General features: G+C 45.6%; 1 protein-coding gene across 4 annotated transcripts in view; it reads right to left on the minus strand.

Moving 5' to 3' along the window:
• Positions 1-11,992, minus strand: part of LOC110500852 (neuroligin-2-like) — a 210,935-nt gene extending 198,943 nt beyond the window's left edge. For 3 of the 4 annotated variants that reach the window (XM_036957939.1, XM_036957938.1, XM_036957936.1), the window contains exon 1: positions 10,952-11,992. The gene's annotated coding sequence lies outside the window, so the exon portion shown is untranslated. The remainder of the gene's footprint in view (positions 1-10,951) is intronic. The other variant, XM_036957937.1, reaches the window with a different exon arrangement.
• Between the last annotated feature and the right edge of the window lie 472 nt (positions 11,993-12,464).

Genomic DNA, 12,464 nt, shown 5'->3' on the forward strand with positions numbered 1-12,464 from the left:
GGGGAGGTAGAGATATGATGGAGGGATGAGGGGAGGTAGAGATATGATGGAGGGATGAGGGGAGGTAGAGATATGATGGAGGGATGAGGGGAGGTAGAGATATGATGGAGGGATGAGGGGAGGTAGAGATATGATGGAGGGATGAGGGGAGGTAGAGATATGATGGAGGGATGAGGGGAGGTAGAGATATGATGGAGGGATGAGGGGAGGTAGAGATATGATGGAGGGATGAGGGGAGGTAGAGATATGATGCAGGGATGAGGGGAGGTAGAGATATGATTGAGGGATGAGGGGAGGTAGAGATATGATGGAGGGATGAGGGGAGGTAGAGATATGATGGAGGGATGAGGGGAGGTAGAGATATGATGCAGGGATGAGGGGAGGTAGAGATATGATTGAGGGATGCAGGAAGGAGAGGTTGAAGGATGGACGGTTGGGTTGGAGGTAGTGATGGGTGGAAAAAATCTACATTTACATATCGGATTATTTCTTTTAACGATATATCGTATCATTTTGACAATATATTATTTTTGCGCTATACGGCTGTACCTGCACAAAAACTCCAGTATCTTTCCTTCATACTTGTCACGCTGGTATAAAGGGATCGGGAGACAGGCGCAGGAATACGTAATAGGGGTTTTTATTTCCCAAATTACAGCGTGCCATGTAAAGGCACGGGGACGAAGACCAAACCAACACGTCTACAACACACAGGGTAGAAACCCAAACAAAAGAGTGAGAAGTGCCTCGTTGAACGACACGGGACGACAGCCGCAATACACAATATATAAAGTGTGCAGCGTAACAGCTGCACCAACGCATAGGTACTCGGACCAACGCATAGGTACTCGGACCAACGCATAGGTACTCGCACCAACGTATAGGTACTCGGACCAACGCATAGGTACTCGCACCAACGCATAGGTACTCGCACCAACGCATAGGTACTCGCACCAACGCATAGGTACTCGCACCAACGCATAGGTACTCGCACCAACGCATAGGTACTCGCACCACCAACGGACATGGGAACAATAATCGACCGGACAATGGTGAACAAAGAGCACGCTTCTACAATTACTAATCAAAAGGAATAGGGACCAGGTGTGCGTAATGACAGTTCCGGAAGGATCCGTGACAACACTGTAGCTTGTTCTCCATCGTGTTTTAAAATAGGGAGCCAATCTGTTTTCAGCCCTTTTATTTCCATGACTGATCAGAACTATTTTCCTCCTGGCTCTCTCTTGTCCCTCTGCAGCAGACATATGGTGAACAATACGTTTGGAACATCGAATCGCAAATAATCAGGTGCATCGGCACCTACAGTAAGTATCGTGATAATATCGTGTCGTGAAGCACCCGGCAATCCCCGGCAATCCCCGGCAATCCCCGGTGCTAGTTGGTGGATTAGGGACAAAGGATGGAGTATTAGGGGCAGAGGGGTAGATGCTGAAGGGTAGTGGTGACGGTGGTAAGAAGGACCAGAGAAGACAATGGAAACCAGTAGAAAGAAATCTGAAGTGTCATGTTTGAGAATTCAGTGGTTATAGTTACCATTACAGGTGCACTACTGGCCAGTCAAATATGGCAAACGTAACAGCAGGGAAATGTCTATCAATTATCTATTACCATTTTCTTTCATGTTCCATGATTATGAAGTACATTTTACAGTATCGATAGGTGTAAATGTTCACAGGGGTTTGATCCTGAGGCTACACATGGAGATCGAGCACAAGAAATCAAAGACCATTTGAAAATTCACACACACACACACACACACACACACACAGTTTTCGGCTCCTGGAATGAGAAATACGTTTTCCGGTTAAGGGATCGAGCTCATCCTCTGAAATGTGTTTAGTCTCCCTCTCTGTTTTTCAGGGATGGAGGAAAGGAGGAAGGGGATGAAATCCTGCTGACTTGCACCTTCTCTTTCCCTTCTCCCTATTCCCCCCCTTATTTCTAACTCCCCAGAGTTTTAACCAGAAATAGCGAGAAATCGTTTCATCTCGGCGCCAGGGGGACAAAGCCGCTTTCCCAGGTAGCCAGGCAGGTCTTTGCTCGTTCTCTGCAGCTTTTTAACTCTTTCCATGGGAGTTACTGCTGAGTTGGGCAGTGTCCTATTCAGGGTCCTGCTCATTAAGCACCAAACGGAAGAAACCTTTACTAAAACTGGGGAGGGAAGAGGGGAGGAAAGAGACGGAGGAGGGAGACCACAAGTCGGCAAACCACTAGGCGCTAGCAGATAGACCAGGGAAAGCAATCTCACTGCTCATTAGTGACTAGCGTTAGCGTGTGATCTGGGGCTAGATCCCTAAATGCTGTTCATTAGGGGGATGACACCAGCGAGCCTCTCTACCTCTCACTCTCTCTCCACTGGTGCGTTCCACCCTTACAGTATCACACACACACACACACACACACACACACACACATCACTGAGGGTTGGATTCAGCCTTGAGAGAGTGCAAAGAGCTACCGATCGATCAATCATCACCTGCTGTATTGTTCATCCGCATGAACGGTCGGCACTAAGCAGAACCCTACAAGTCTGGAATTCAAAGTGATATGCTCCGTTTCTGAAGTGAAAACATGGTGTAACAAGGCATATCAGTTTGGGTTTCAGGCTAGAACCTAACAGCATGTAAAGAAATCCTCCCCAAAATGTTTTAAGTCCATCAGGATAAATGGAAGGGGAAAGGCATGTCGCAAGGTGTTTGAAGCGGTGCGCGCACACACACATACACACACACACACACACACACACTCCCAGCACCCTTCAGTGTTGTTCATCCCAAGGGGCTGCTGATTGTGACAATAACAGAGATGATCATCATCGTGATGGCGTCGCTCGCTGAACGAAGCGGAAGCGAAAGTGTGACACTCCCAGATCCACCGCTCGTTCATCACTGTCACGCTACCGGCTCTCTCCCTAACAAGCTTCTATCCCAACGCTCCCAGCCGCTGTCGGCTCCCTAGCGTAGAACTGACTGTCAGGGAGGAGTGTGTGAGTGTACTGTGTGTGAGAGAGTGTACTGTGTGTGTGTGTGTGTGTGTGTGTGTGTGTGTGTGTGTGTGTGTGTGTGTGTGTGTGTGTGTGTGTGTGTGTGTGTGTGTGTGTGTGTGTGTGTGAGAGAGTGTACTGTGTGTGTGTGTACTGCGTGTGTGTGTACTGCGTGTGTGTGTGTGTGTACTGCGTGTGTGTGTGTGTGTACTGCGTGTGTGTGTGTGTGTGTGTGTGTGTGTGTGTGTGTGTGTGTGTGTGTGTGTGTGTGTGTGTGTGTTTGGCTAGCTTATCCAAAATACTCTATTCGTTAGCATCCATACATGGACTGTCCATCAAAGGACAGCTAGTGGCAGTGAGGTGGAAACGACTCATCTAGTTACAGAAGCTAACAGCAGCTAGCAGAGCGACTTTCTCTCAGGGGAGCGGACCTGGTCCCCATGTATTGTCAGGTGGCCCCATTAGTCTTGCTGCCTGCCTGTGTGCGTCTGAGGTAACAACTCTGCCAATGCCTCAAACCCAACCACTAAGACCTCAGCCACTTATGTCAATGGACGGACATCAAATGCCTCACATCCTCCCTATAGTAGGAGAAAGTTACCATGCCAGTGGCTCATTATACTAGATTGTCTGAAACTCAGAATGAGACCGGCTCCAGTGTGTGTGTGTGTGCCTGCACCCGTGTGAGTCTGAAAGTAACAACCCACATCATTATACAGAACAGTGATAATCCGCACCACACTATATACTCTCTCTCTTTCTCCCTCTGTCCGCTTCTCCTCTCCTCTTCCCAGCATTATGATTCAGCCACCACTCTTAAGGTTATTACCGTCGCAGTGTGTGTGAGTGTGTGTGTGTGTGTGTGTGTGTGTGTGTGTGTGTGTGTGTGTGTGTGTGTGTGCGCGCGCAGTGGTGCTACTCCCAGTCCATATTGATGGGTCTACAGATGTAGGATCTTAATTTGATTAAGGGGAACCTTCTTGCAATGCAGGAAATGTCACACTTGTAGTGTATTTGAGGTTTAAAAAGGCTTCTGAAGTTTGTCATTTCCATTTTGAACGAATCATAATTCACATAATAATTCACATTTCCTGTTGCTTCGGGATTATTTTCTGGCCGTAGCAAACCGTCTCAAATGAATACATCTGTATGTGTGTTTGTCCGTTTGGAAGAGTGGAAGAGCAGAGGATGCTATAGTAGTGAGCATAAAGGAAGTCATACATTGACATTGTACTATATCGCTATGGTCCTACATGTATCCCGATAGCGTTATGTACTGTTAGTGTGTTTTCATTCTTTCTCCCTTTAAGACCATTTTTGTGAACTGGTTTGTAAAAACAATTGTTCAACTCAGACTCTTCAAAAGAGACTCCGAAGCGAATCGAACTAAAACCACCTTGAGAGGTGCTGAGTTTGGTTTGCTTGAATTCCGCAGTCCGGCCCCCTTTTTTTAGGGCAATGTGAAAACAAAGCTACCCAAGTTCGCTTGTAGTTATTCCCGCGCCACACACTAGACTACTGCAACACCGTTTCCCCTGCCATAACCCCTTACATTGGTGCCACAAACGAGAGAAGATGATGACGTGTAGGTTCACAGAAAAAAAATTGCTGTTTTTGGAAATGAATTAGCAATTGTCAAGGATGGAGTTGTTTGTTCAGATTATTTGCAATATGTGCATAGGATAAGAAAGCTTCATCAACTGTTCATTTGATTGTGGGGTTTGAATAGTGCTAGTAGACATCAACATATTTAAGGCCCTATAAAATATGTTTTATTTTTGCTTGATTCTGTTGAGTTTATTCCCCAAATTCCGTTTTCTCCGTTTTGTTTTCCCAGATTTCAGTTTTAAAATTGTCTTTCAGGTTTTCAAAAACAACTCAAATTGGATGTTCTAAGTACAGAAACATGCTTAAACCACATCAGGAGGCCACTTCAGGTCTGGGAATAATCACATTTAAAAATATATTTTGGATGTAAACTCTCTTCAGGACCCTGTCTTTCAAAGATAATTCATAAAAATCCAAATAACTTTACAGATCTTCATTGTAAAGGGTTTAAACACTGTTTCCCATGCTTGTTAAATGAACCATAAACAATTAATGAACATGCATCTGTGGAATAGTCGTTAAGACATTAACAGCTTACAGACGGTAGGCAATTAAGGTCACAGTTATGAAAACTTAGAACACTAAAGAGGCCTTTCTACTCACTCTGAAAAACACTAAAAGAAAGATGCCCAGAGTCCCTGCTCATCTGCATGAACGTGCCTTAGGCATGCTGCAAGGCGGCATTAGGACTGCAATGTCCGTACTGTGAGACGCCTAAGACAGAGCTACAGGGAGACAGGACGGACAGCTGATCGTCCTCGCAGTGGCAGACCACGTGTAACAACACCTGCACAGGATCGGTACATCTGAACATTACACCTGCTTGGACAGGTACAGGATGGCAACAACAACTGCCCGAGTTATAACAGGAACGCACAATCCCTCTATCAGTGCTCAGACTGTCCACAATAGGCTGAGAGAGGCTGGACTGAGGGCTTGTAGACCTGTTGTAAGGCAGGTCCTCACCAGACATCACCAGCAACAACGTCGTCTATGGGCACAAACCCACGGTCGCTGGACCAGACAGGACTGGCAAAAAGTGCTCTTCACTGACGAGTCGCGGTTTTGTCTCACCAGGGGTGATGGTCAGATTCGCGATTATTGTTGAAGGAATGAGCGTTACACCGAGGCCTGTACTCTGGAGCGGGATCGATTTGGAGGTGGAGGGTCCGTCATGGTCTGTGGCAGTGTCACAGCATCATTGGACTGAGCTTGTTGTCATTGCAGGCAATCTCAACGCTGTGCGTTACAGGGAAGAATCCTCCTCCAACAAGGTAGCCTTCCTGCAGGGTCATCCTGACATGACCCTCCAAGCATGACAATGCCACCAGCCATACTGCTCGTTCTGTGCTTGATTTCCTGCAAGACAGGAATGTCAGTGTTCTGCCATGGCCAGCGAAGAGCCCAGATCTCAATCCCATTGAGCACGTCTGGGACCTGTTGGATTGGAGGGTGAGGGCCGGGGACATTCCCCCCAGAAATGTCAGGGAACTTGCAGGTGCCTTGGTGGAAGAGTGGGGTAACATCTCACAGCAAGAACTGGCAAATCTGGTGCAGTCCATGAGGAGGAGATGCACTGCAGTACTTAATGCAGCTGGTGGCCACACCAGATACTGACTGTTACTTTTGATTTTGACCCCCCCTTTGTTCAGGGACACATTATTTCATTTCTGCTAGTCACGTCTGTGGAACTTGTTCAGTTTATGTCTCAGTTGTTGAATCTTGTTCTGTTCATACAAATATTTACACATGTTCTATGAGTTAAGTTACCCTTTAATGCAATGAGCACCAGGCAAATACCGTTTTTTGGTTAGTAGTATTTCAGTAGCACCCATGTGAATGCAGGGTTTGCAAAACAAATGGCCACTGGATTGATGCACATAATCATGATATCCTTCTGCCAGGTAGGCATAGGCTACTTTGTGGTTAACTTTTAATCAATACGTTTTTTGGGAAAGCCTATAAATGTTTTTTTTTTATACCAGCAGATGGCGATCATTAGCATTATCGCTAATAGCTACACAAAGTGAAAACGAGACATTGGTGCACATCACACACAGACAGGAGCATTCCTGTGCCTTTTCAGAAAGAAATATGAATCACCAATGCATTTTGTTCATGTCTTATTAGTCACTTGGGCAAATTAATGAATGTTCTAATAAATTCAATAGATTTAGTTGATTTCCTACTAAGCTCAACACATTTTGGAATATTGTTGAATTCCATGTTAACGTCTGGATTCCATGATTCCATCCACGTTTTCCATAATGCAGATTTTATAGGGCCCTATATATTTGGTGAGAATCACGACATAGGGTACATAATCGATTTTAGCTCTTAAAGATCCAGTAGCCTACATTATGTAAATATAATTTAATCCACACTCGTGTCATTGGGATTTATATGTGTTGAGTTAAATCCATTTTGACATGGTTCCAAAATAGGAGCAGAGGACATTAGGCCACATACCCTACTACTGTAAACCAGGTAGAAATGAATCATAACACACACACACACACACACACACACACACACACAGAATGATTTATCATCCATAGGGATAAGCTCCATACTGTGTCAATGCAATCGGGACGACCTCTCGATTGGCCGATAATAAGGAAATATTGGCCAACAACTCAGGAACTAGGCTACATGTCTGTCTATAATCCCTTTGGGATGTCTGAAATTATGTTGTTTGGATTCAGAAGATTCCCAGTCTCACATTGAAATCCACCCGCACACACAGCGAAATCCAAATGCCTAGCTTCTTCTGATGTTTGGATTTATGTCTATTGTCAAAGGGATTTAGGGAGAAACCAAAGACCCCCCCACCACAGCACCAATATCAAACTCTCTCCGAGCAAGATCTGGCTAGCCTAGCAAGGGGTCTGTCTGTCCGGGACGCCGTGTCTCTCTGTCTGTCTCTGATCGGGGGAGAGTGAAAGCAAGTGGTCTGGTCTTAGGCGGTGGTCTGGGTACCGCCGGCGATCTGGCTGTCAGTAGCGCTAGCCTTATTATACAGTGAGTTGTGTTTTTTTGCGAACACCTTTGAGTGGTGTGTGCGTGCGCGTGTGTGTGTGTGTGAACACCAACCTTGATCTCACCTTAATGAGAGCCCCCGGGACAGATGACGCGCCATGTTTTGGTGGAGACGGGCGGAAGGTCTGACAAGCAACAGAACGGACGGACTTAACACTGAATGCAAATTGACTGCAGAAAATAACATGCGCGTCAATCGAACCCTATGGGCCCTGGTCAAAAGTAGTGCACTACGTAGGGAGTAGTGTGCTATTTGGGACTCAGCCTCGGTCCGAACCGCCACGGACATGAAGAGAAACAAACCACATACTGATAGACAAGGTCTTCTACAGGAGAAAACTAGCTGGGAGACATGGACACAGTCACATCAGGCTTAGAGCTCTACTTGGACTCTTGGGGGTGCCGTTGGACCATGTTGAGGAATTTGTAACATTGAGTTACAACGAGTGTGCTCATATACTGTATGTGTAGCACTAGTGGGGTGCCCCAATTTCCTATTGGAGGTGCCCACTAAATGCTCTCCCACACCTGTAATTCAAATCCTTGTCCTGCATACACTACCAACTGTCAAACCACGGAAAAACACCTGTTGGTTGAGTAGAAACTGGCCAGTCTAGCCAACAGTCTGAGTCAGCCTCCTGCCATCCGTCCATGGTACAGTAGCAGACTCTTCACACTCTCAGGACACTGTTCATAATCAATTTAATCAAGGTATAAAATTATTGTTATTTTCAAATACAATCTCCTTTTGGGCTCAATTTGTGGCCAATTTGAAGTGTACAAATTATTACAATCATGTTCCGGCCCCCTGACCATCCACTCCGACAAAAATTGGCCCGTGGCTGAATCTAGTTACCTACCCCTGGTCTACCGCTTGGAATATCCCATATTCCCAATACCTATATGAGAAACATGAAATCAGTAGATCAATTTGCATCACATAACACATACAAGTAAGCAAGCATATAACACATGGCCAATTAAGGAAAACAAACTCGTCTAAGATTGACATCAATACATGATACAGCCCTACACACTCGAGGCTACATCTACTATCAAATGCACAATTAAAACGGAATTGGCGACACACCGTGAATCTGTGAGTGATCACAAGCAATGTGAATATCAAAACCAAGCTGCACCGAGACAGAAACACTGGCGGCTCAGAAAGCAGAGGGTAGCTCAACTTTCTACCGTCACAACGTCCTCTCCGTCTGTTTAATTGTTAGCGACCCACGCCATGAGCTATCAATCTAGCATACTTCTTTGAAAATCTCAGCCCCATCTGCCTCTGTCTGAATGGACCGCCCTCAGTCTCCGTCTTGCCTTGGCTTGTGTCTGTGTTCGGAGTCTGAGAGCGCGCACGTCCACACGCACACGCACAGGCATACAGACACACATGCACATGCACAGAAACATTGAAAACATATACACACACACACACACTCATAAGAGACACAGAAACACACAGAAACAGAGACACCTGCAAGGCAAAAACAGCTAAAACATGCACATGCACACACACAGACATACTGTACAGACATACTGTACAGACACACACACACACACACACACACACACACACACACACACGTAAGAGACACAGAAACACACACACAGAGACACCTGCAAGGCAAAAACAGCTAAAACACACACACACCCCACAGCATGGCGAGTAAGTATGTATTGGTCTCCTTGACAAGGCCACCTGTCTCCTATGTTTATTGGGCCCATTGTAAATTAATTAGAGTACATGAAGCTACTGTTGCCATATAAATAAACAAGATGTGTTGCTGCAGAGCACTGCTCTTCACACACACACACACACACACACACAAACAAACACACACACAGATATACACATGCAAACACACACACGCAAGAGGGCACACACACACACGAGTGCATACCCATAGCCACATCAACCTGCACACACTCACACTCTCCCACATATTTCAAAGGTCATCCAACTCCTCCTCCCAGCTCCCTCCCAGTAGAGAGATATAAAACTCTCTGTGACATCATCTATTCAGCACAAGGACAGAGTCACACAACACATTTCCCGGATCCATTAAATGGTCTCCCACCTGGTACACAGAGCTATCCATAATATTTGCTATATAGGGCAACCACAGAGCTCTGAGCAGCCAGCGTGTATATGTGTGTGAGAGATGTATGTGTGTGTGTGTGTGTGTGTGTGTGTGTGTGTGTGTGTGTGTGTGTGTGTGTGTGTGTGTGTGTGTGTGTGTGTGTGTGTGTGTGTGTGTGTGTGTGTGTGTGTGTGTGTGTGTGTGTGTGTTTGTGTGTGCGTGCGTGTGTGATTGTGTGAGATTGTGTGAGATTGTGTGTGTGCCCAGCCTCTCAGGCTGATAAGAACAGGGGTCTTCTTGTCTCTGTTGAATTCTACCATCAACTGGAGCTTGGAATGCCCTCCATACCAGCCCCGCATATAAATGTGGCCCATTCTTTGCAGTCAGTGTGTGTGAGAGACATATGTTCTCACAGGCATGGCGTTTCCTGTCGGGGGCTAGCTCTCTGCCCTGCGACAAGACACATAAGATGCTCAGATAGATAGGTTTCATTGGAAACTCTCTTTAGAGGGGGGTGAGGAGGGGGCGTGCAAATTGTGGATCCTATCTTTGACCCATTTCTCCCATAAACCATGCAAGTACAACATTAAAACATTGCCACGAAGTCATTCATTAGAACATCTGAGGAAATAGCATAAGAGACTTGTTAAAAGGTCATCTGTTAATATTTACAAAACATTCTAAAGAGAAACTAAGTGGTGGTTGATAGGCTTAAGTTTAAAGGCTATGGGGTGGTTTGATATTAATCTACTTTAGGCTATTCTCCACTGCCACCACAAGCTGGCAACATCTACATAGGCTATGTGGAGCAACACCAAATAAGAAGTGTTTGAAGTCGGTCCTCATTAAAAACAGAGGATATATTCCCTGCCCGCACCATTATTGGGAAAAGGGGGCTCAAAACCTTTTGAACAGGTTGCTTGTTGGAGATGTATCACAATGGTTATGACACAGCACGCAATCATTAACAACAGGTTCCAAGGCGAAGCTTCAAACGACAAGAGAACTATTCGTGGAATTTGACAGGCATTCTATGCTATTTGTGACCCAAAATAAAGGGACTGGCAAAGTAACATGTAGTTAGGCTATATATTGTAGCTTAATTATAGAAAACGAATCACTCATTGTTTTCAAATGTTTTCTATGAAATAGGCTAATGGAAAGAATTCCTACATTCTCGACGACCGAGGGTGATACAGTATGCGCTTACCTGTTATGTGTTCCAAGGGGGTCGCAGGATTCCAATGGTTTTTCAAGAGGAATCCTTTGATTTTGCCCTCGTCTTTGACTTCTACACCGTTGTCACACCATTCCTTTAGAACGGGAAATATTGAAGCATAGTCCTTTGGAGAAGCTTAGACTTTGAAAACCTTCCCCGGTTTCTGTTTAGCGACAACACCAGCTCAATCTGACCGACCTGCAGGTTGATCGGACTACCACATTCTGATAAGGGACCGGGAGACAATGACGGAGGGAAATGAATAGGCTACCAAAAAATAAAGCCTAATGCTGCGTATGGCGCATTACACATGCACTAGATAAAGGCATTAACGCGGGTTCTGGAATGATTCTTCCATCAAGGTAGACTACAAAGAATTGGCTCCCCCGCCTCCTCCGCATAGCAATAATAATAAATAGCCTACATGAATTGTTCGTTTGATCAGTTTCTCTGACGCGTCACTCTACATATCTTTATATCTCGTTCTTTGTTGACAACGAAACAATATAGACTAATTCCTCATCTACATAAATTGTCAACAGTGATTTTAAATGCGGGTGAATTTTCTACAAAAAATACATCCCCGCTTGCCCTTCGCCGGTGGAGAGGACAGCACCAACGACAGTTTGAATACCTTGGACGATTTGGTGGTGCTTGCCTGCTTCGTCGCTGGGTAACAGCGTTCCACGGTTTCCGTGATTCTCCTCCGACTGGTATAGACTTAAAATATGCTGCGCTTGTGCGATTGCCTCTTTCGCTCGCTCACGCTCCCTCCTCTCTCCCGGCGGGGCGCGTGCACATTGTCCTAGCAAGATGTGTCGCTGTGACAACGCTCAAGCATCCCTACTCTGTCTCTTCAGAATGTTGCTTCTTTAAAAAAAAAAAAAGTATTATCTTTCTTGCATCAAGTGCTTTGTCATCTTTGAAGGGCATCACTGGTGTCAAACGGACGAAAATCCACTATTCCAAATGAGTGGCCAACACTAGGCTACCTTTTTTTCCCTCTGTAAACTCCGACAGAACTAGTCCGTCTCCTCTCTGCTCGCATTAGAGTAGGCTGGGGAGATCATGCATCAGGCTTACGTCAGAGGATGTTAAAGCGATACAAACCCATTGTATAGCCCTCTCTCCCTTCTTCAAATGAGTAGAATAATCTCCATGGGACCCATCCTGTCCTATCACCGGCTTTATATCGGTCTGTCTGACTATCCATGTTTCTCTTCGAATCGTTTTTTTTTTCTGTGGGAGAAACCTCACAATTGCACAGCGACTGGATCTGCTGTAGCCCCATACAGTCACATCACTGTTGATGATGCTTTTGCACCTGTTCTATTGGATCTAGTGCAACAGAAGCACATGCCCCTTAATCTAGTAACACAGCCCAACATCTGGCATAACTAGGCTCCATAATGATTCCCATGGCAAGGGGCTCGAGCTACACCCTGCCAAATATTACTTGAGAGAGATCGCCTTAATGTCCGTCAGGTTCACCAGTCTCTATCTT

The sequence above is a fragment of the Oncorhynchus mykiss genome, chromosome 21 (assembly GCF_013265735.2).
Source record: "Oncorhynchus mykiss isolate Arlee chromosome 21, USDA_OmykA_1.1, whole genome shotgun sequence".
In the NCBI taxonomy this organism is placed as follows: Eukaryota; Metazoa; Chordata; class Actinopteri; order Salmoniformes; family Salmonidae; genus Oncorhynchus; species Oncorhynchus mykiss.